The sequence below is a fragment of the Motacilla alba genome, chromosome 2 (genome assembly GCF_015832195.1).
Source record: "Motacilla alba alba isolate MOTALB_02 chromosome 2, Motacilla_alba_V1.0_pri, whole genome shotgun sequence".
In the NCBI taxonomy this organism is placed as follows: Eukaryota; Metazoa; Chordata; class Aves; order Passeriformes; family Motacillidae; genus Motacilla; species Motacilla alba.
Window position 1 is genome coordinate 34,635,435 of NC_052017.1, and position 6,000 is coordinate 34,641,434.

At 44.6% G+C, this 6,000-nt stretch overlaps 1 protein-coding gene across 1 annotated transcript in view; it reads right to left on the minus strand.

Moving 5' to 3' along the window:
* Positions 1-330, minus strand: part of SCRN1 (secernin 1) — a 39,226-nt gene extending 38,896 nt beyond the window's left edge. The window contains exon 1 of the mRNA XM_038127352.1: positions 276-330. The gene's annotated coding sequence lies outside the window, so the exon portion shown is untranslated. The remainder of the gene's footprint in view (positions 1-275) is intronic.
* Between the last annotated feature and the right edge of the window lie 5,670 nt (positions 331-6,000).

Below are 6,000 nucleotides of genomic sequence, written 5' to 3' on the forward strand. Positions count from 1 at the left end.
TTGCCTCTCTACATCCCGGCTCGCCTCCCTCTCTCCTTGCTTCCCTTCCTGTCCACCGCCGCCGCCCGGCGCTGGCGGGGCGAGCCCCGCCGGGAAGGTCGCTGCCCGCGGACCCCGACACTTTCCCCCGCGCCGCGAAGTGACACACTAGCCCGGCCGCACCGCTCCGAGGAGGAAGGGGACGGGGAGGTGATGGGGAGGTGATGGGGAGGCGATGGGGACGCGATGGGGAGGTGCGGCGCTGCCCCGCGGCGCTGCCGGCAGCGCTGCCGTACCTGAGCGCCGCTCCCGCTCCTCCCGCTCCGCTCGGCCCCGCGGCGCCCCGGCCCCCGCCCCCTGCGCGCGCAGCCGCCGCACGCTCCGCGCCCGAGTCCCGGCCGGCGGCGGCGGCGGAGGGCGCGGCCCCGATCCCCGCCGTGCTGCGGCCGCTCCCGCCCCGGCGACTCCCGGGATACCGGACAGCGCGAGCCCGTGCCGCGTGCTTTGGGATGGCCCTGGACCATCCCGCTGTGGTGCCTTCCCACCCGAGCCGTTCAGCGATGCTGCGGAGAGCCAGCAGCGTTCGGCATGTTATCCCTCAGCCCGTCCTGAGGACCAAGAGAGTGTTGAAAGAGAAGGGGCTTTTTTATTCAGCTTTAGGCTAACTTGGGTTCCTCTGTCTCACGCAGAAGTGAGAAGAACTGGGAGTTTTAAAATATGGCTGCTACCTCATTAACCAGTCAAACCACTGCATGAGGAGTTCTCCAAACTTTGCAAGCTGAGGAGAAGACTTCATCTGATCTATCCTCAAGGAAAAGGTTATTAAGGATGGGCAGCTCAGGGAGGTGGTGAAGTCACCATCCCTGGAAGTGTTCAAGAACCAACTGGGCTGGCATTTAGTGCTGTGGTTTAGTTGACAAGGAGGTGATCAATGAAATGTTGGGCTCAATGGTCTTGGAGATCTCTTCCAACCTAATTAATTCTGTGATTCTATGGCTCATGACTGAGGAAGTCCCTGCTGCTACATCTGAAGTGTCGCAGTGGGCTCCTGCCCCTTCAGCAGCTGAACCTCCAGGGACCTCTCAGCTCTTTGGATGCAGCAGCACCAGCACCAGCAGACCCAAAGCAAAGCAGCACCCATGTCCCTCTGAGGGAGGGCCCCATGCGCAGCACAGCGTCCCTCAGCCGTGGCATGTGGAGCAGATGGCCTGCTCTCTTTGCCAAAACTTGCCCAAATGGAGCTGTCCTCTGTGCTCCATCCTCAGCACTGTGCCTCCATGCAGAGGTAAAAATAGTTTAACCGCTGAGTATAATCATGCAGGTCCCTGCATAAATGGTTAAACTGCTAAATATGGTCTAACACATGGTGCTGGTATAAGGCAGCACCTTTATGTTTCTATCTCTGTATTCAAGGAGAAGAACCTTGGTGCACATTCCACCAATTCCTGCCTTAAACCAAACATTTAATGTGTAGAAGAGACTGCCAAGTGTGTTTGACAGGAAGACAGGAAGGTTAAAAGGAAGCAGGGGAAAAGATCAGAGAGGCAAGGATGAGCCAGAAGAGATATTAAAGAACATTACAAACTAGAGTATTTCAACATGAGAGCAGAAAGAAGCAAGTATGTTAGGTTGGTAAAGCCGTACCACTTAAATATCGCACTGCCTGTTAGATCAGAAGATCTGCTTCAGTAACCTGGCTAAAGAGAAAACAAAAAGCCAGACAGAATCTGCACATGGGACCCTACATTTAAAGAAAATATAGAAGGAAAAATTCTGAAACTCTGTGCACCAAAAAGAATTTCCTCTCAGCACCACAAACAGCACCACGGGTCTGCATCTGTTCAGAAATCGTGGATAAGCATTGGACACTGCTGCTGTCAAACTTAAATGCAGACCAAAAGTTGCAGCTTCATTATGTATCTAAGAGAGAAAATAGTTTGCTGTTCCCAGTCTCAGTGAATGTGAAACACTGTGGCGTTGCACCTTTTGGGGGTATGTCAGTAGCCTGAACAGGGACTACTTGGGCTCAGTGCTTGTAAATAAAAATTGCAGGGCTGATCATTAGCAGCATGGAAGCCTTTCATACACTAAGGGTTTCCATTATATATTTTAAGCAAGACCTGTGTTTTCCTCTGATACCAGTTTTGTTGCCATAAGAATTACATTCAAAGTGTTTTACAACAGGAAAAGACTGTATATCTCCTGCTTAAGATACATGATTGAAAAGTGAGCTGAATCACCGAAAAGCTGTGGACTTTATACCAATTTAATTGTAACAAGTTTAGTTGAACATAGCAACCCAAATTCCTTGCTCTGAAGTTACATCAAGGATGAACTGCGTCACAGGCAGCTTGCTTCTTAGAATCAGAAAGACAGCTGATGAAAAGAGCAGGTGCAATTTAGAAATGGCTTTAGATTATATCCTATAGCACACCACTTATATTACCTATATTATGCTCACTTAGATGACTAAGTCTCTTCTCTAATTACACTGGAGATGATTATGGCTGAGTATAATCTACCTAAGAATTATTAGACTGTCTACAGAATGATTACATACTGTCAACACAGAAATCCTTGATGCTTCCTTTCTGTGTAAGCTGTCATGAACTGTGTGAACCAGCAAGGATGAGTGGTTAGAGCACAGTACTGGGAATCAAGAGAGCCTGGGGTGTATGTTGTTCTGCCATAAGCTTGCTGCTTGGCTCTGGATAAATCTTGTAGCCTCATAGTAATTAAATTACCTCACACAAGAAATGGGGAGAGCATTTACTCAGAGCTGCATCTCTAAAGTCTTTGAATGGAGATTGCTGCCTAAAGAGAAAATACAGAATCATAATAATTAGGACAAAGCCACAATGCCTATCTATTGGTTATTTCCTCTTTAAAAACATAACAGCAGAGGGTATGGATTTTTTTTTTTTTTTCTCTTGTAAAAGATTGGTTTCCAATGGGATGCAAAATCAAAGAAGAAGAGCAGGAAGGACACCTCTTTAGAAAAGAGAATTTCAGAGAATCTTTGTTCCATGTTTTATATGTGAAAGGAAGAGAACAAAAGGCAGACACTGAAATATACAGCTTAAGTTACAGTGGGTTTTTGGTTTTCTTTAACTACCTCCTTAGTTGGAGATCAAAGCTAATTCAGCAGAACTAGTGGCCCAAAATAATCGACAGTGCAGCACTAGTCTTTGTTTCATCATTTCCAAAATACTTTCTTCTGCAAGTTCAAGACAGCAGCCACGCAGACATATAACAGATGGGACTAGTTTTCTCAATAAACTGTGTTTAGGAGAGTTGACTTAATGTAGATGGTAGAAAATACCATCTAAGTGTTGAAATTATATTAAGAGGCTTAAAATGATAGATTTTGGTGGAAGGGTAGTACAGCCAAGCTTTTTGTTGGTATTCATTTGTGTGATTACAGGGCACCATCTTAGTTTCTTAGTTAGGTTTTTTTCTGGTGGAACACTGATTTGGAGTACCTAAAAATCAGATGAACTCGGGTTGGTCAGAAGAAATGCACTTGATTGCTAAAGGCAATCTAAGCCTATACCCATGAAGGCATCCCACCAAACTTAAATGATTCCTCTTACAGTGAGTTACAGGAAGAAGAGAGCTCCTTTTATACAGAGGAGTAAGTAACATTGAAAATGTCTATGAGACCCTACATGATAGTTACATCATAGGCCAGTCAATTCAACTGATGCCATAGAATGAACCTAAAGAGCAAGAAGTATCAATTGGTCTTTTGGGGTGTTTCTATATAGTCAGAAGACTGGACCAGAGAATTTAGAGTAATTCTCTCACACTAAAGGTAGCTTCCATCCATAACAAAGAAAAAGGATGGCAGGTGCTGGATTATGTTGTAAAATGAAGATGTCGCTTGCTGAGCTCTGTGAATGTTCAAAATGAAAAAGATAGGAGAAATCCTGGCTGCAGCCTCTTCATCCAATTATACCATTGAAGTTTAATCTATGGAAATGGCTGCAGCTGTACGTAAAAAGTGACTGTAGGCACAACGGCAGGCTTAGATGCTGAGCTCTTACTCATGCACCACAGAAGGTGATTCATATCCCATTACACAAGTGACAGAACAGAACACAACTCCTCAATGTGACAGGGACAGAGTGCTGCAAGGACTCCAGGCATGCTGCAGTTACTCTCAGTGTCCAGAAACCTGTTAGGCACAAGAGCACTGAACCACACAACCAAACTGCTCCATTGCCCAGTCAAGAAGGTTGCCTACTCCTGGAGTAATGTTGTATCAAAAAAATCATCAGTCTCTTCCTTGGTTTTCATAAATTTTGTTGTTTTCCTTATTTTAATTCACAGAAATCTGGGACGGGATATTTATGTTTGCAACTCTGAAGTGTATCACAAGACACATTTTTTATTATTGGCTTTTTTTAGTGTGTTAGAATGTGTTTTAATGTGTTAGAATTTTAAAAATGAGGCTGAAGCGTTTGACAATAGCTAAAGACTCATAATAATAAATAGTGCAGGCAGATGGACTGTGATCCTGAGAGGGTAAGGCAGTATTGACAGTGAAGTAGCAGAAAATACAGAGGCAAGACCATTACTTTCTTATGCAATGAGCATGTTTAATCTTCATCTATGCTTCATGGTTTTTGATGCTGCCTGTGCTGAAATGCTTCTGGCAGGCTGATGAACTGCAAAAGTCATCTCACTTCCCTCTGCAATAAATGTGCTACAGTAACTATGTTATTAAAATTATATTAAAATTCAGGCATAGTTTTGGGGGTTTTTTTTCTCAGCTTAGCATTGTTCATCAAATTGCAACAACCTGAGCATCAACACATAAGACAAAATACATTCTTGGCGTTACATAGGTGATGCAGGAATTCATTAAAGTGACTGCACACCTGCAGCAGTTTCATGTCTTATATTAGTGTGTCACAACTAAATAATCTATGTGTAAATTGCTGCAAATTAAATCATAGCACTTGGAGGAAAGATCGGACAGTAACACAAGGGACAGCAGATTCCCCTGTGTGATTTATCAGCCATCTGGTGCAGTGCAAATAGTGCTCATTCAGGGGAGGCTCTGGTTAGTAACCACAGCAACAGGTCGGCTGACTACTCCTAAAAGTTGTGTAAGGGTCAGCAACCTTTTCTCTCTCCTGCATACACATCATTCACTGGCGACTGTGAGCAGTGGCATGTCCTTCCTGGGCTACAGATGTTTTTGCTGCAGCATTTTCCAGTATTCCATTTTTCAGCATACTTAACACTCAGAGAGTTTTGTTTTGGTTTTTTTTGTAATATGCCTTCAAGGAGTTTTGTCTCCAAAACCCCTCTCCATGATGAAGCCATTTTCCTTATTCATGGAAGGGGTAGATAGCTGCAAGTTGGGAAGAGATCACTGATAACAGAAATATTTCTAACTAGAATAGAAGAAGTGTTTTTAGCTCCTGTATTTCCAAAAGGATAGGAAATGTGTTTTCTGAAATGCTCACAACTGAGTATCTCTGTCATAGAAGAGTCCATGTTTATATAAATAGCCTTATCCACAAGGCTAGTATAGTATTTAACAACTACAATAGTAGTGAATAGATGGGCAAAATTACAAAGCTCGCTCCGTATTGTAAGTTTCATGCTGGTTGCATGTTATGTACATATTTCAACAGAGAAATGTAAATAATAAATTACCCAGGAGTTTTTAAACTTCCTCATACTTGCTGTGGATATCAGCCAAGAAAAAGTGGATGGTACGGAGAGATATTCCCCTGCTTATCTGCTCTGCTATTCCCTGCCAGCCCAAGGGCCCTGGTGTTTTCTCCAAGCCTGCCTATAGCTTTACTGGTGTGACAGCACAAGCCTGGCTGGTGCCACTCCAGTCTGTCCTGAGGTTCTGACACATCCCACTGATAGCTGCCTGCCCAGTAAACAAGGTGTGAAGGTCCAAAGCCAGCAGAGGTCTGGCAGAGCACACCTAGAGCCCACCCCACACAGCACCAGCAGTGCATTGCTGCAGATTGTGGCTGTTTCAAAAGGTGCCAT